Raw genomic sequence first — 1,180 nt, forward strand, 5'->3', positions numbered from 1 at the left:
TGTTACTGCCAATATGTTCCATTAAGCAGTTTCGTTATTGGTGTTCTGATGCCATCTAGTGGCGATTGTTGGCCGGAAACATTTATCGCGGATAAAGGTCCACCCGACCCTAGTTGCCGTTACACGTTACTGGCGCACGTTAAAAGAACATGTTTGCAAGCTCAATGTAGCCATTTTGTAAGAAGACGAGAGTGCCGAGAACCTACCGTATGAGGCAAGTCGACGACGGGCAGGATTTCGGCCGAAGTTTAGCCCCTTATGGGTGTGAGCCCACGAGGTTTGTGTGTATTTATGTTAAATCAATTGTCTTCGTAGTTTTCTTTATTTGGTACGTCATGCCACTTGTTTGTATGTTTCATGTTCGTGGGACCAGTTCTCACGGGTTGCCAGGAATAAACCCTGTATTTTTATCGTGGACTTCGTGTCGTCATTCATGCCGCATCCTGAGGGCGCTACACACATTATGTTCAGAACATTGATACAGTCCTTGTCTATGAAGGTAGAATGTTGAAATTTTCATGGGCAGTGTTCCCACACTTATCGCGGTTAATGGGGACCGGGACCCTGCCGAGAAAAGTGAAAAACTGTTTTGCAGTGTTGGCTCCCCCACTAGGATTTTTCATGTAAGTGTGTGTGTTCCTACCGACTGCTGTCAGGCTGCTGAATAAACCTGTAACCATTGTAAATAGCACAGCCACCTTACGCTGTGTTTTCTATGCTATTGCTAATTTATTATATATATTCTACATATATATTGCTCATGCTTTATTTTATATTGCACTTATATTTAACTGTATTCAGTTCTTTTCTGAAACATTTATTTTGTGCAAAGAAACACTTTGTTCCGCCCCAATTTTGCTGTTGTAGACTGCAAATTTCCCCACTGTGGGACAAATAAAGGTTATCTTATCTTATCTTATGTGGGTACCAGCATGTTAAAATAAGTAAACAGTGTTGAGACTTGACATATTCGATACAAAAACAACAGCAGTACACACAGTGGCGGACCCTGAGGGCCAGCAAGGCCTTCTCTGCTGGCCTAAACATTCTCAGAAAAGTAAATTTACTTTTATGTATTTTATGTTATTTTATAATTTATGTTATTTTATTTTCATAAATATGTAAACAAAATTATTCTCTGTATTCTTTACGTTGTATTATTTCCACTTAGTTGAGTGGC

The sequence above is a fragment of the Hippocampus comes genome, unplaced genomic scaffold, assembly GCF_001891065.2.
Source record: "Hippocampus comes isolate QL1 unplaced genomic scaffold, H_comes_QL1_v1.1 scaffold412, whole genome shotgun sequence".
Taxonomy (NCBI): Eukaryota; Metazoa; Chordata; class Actinopteri; order Syngnathiformes; family Syngnathidae; genus Hippocampus; species Hippocampus comes.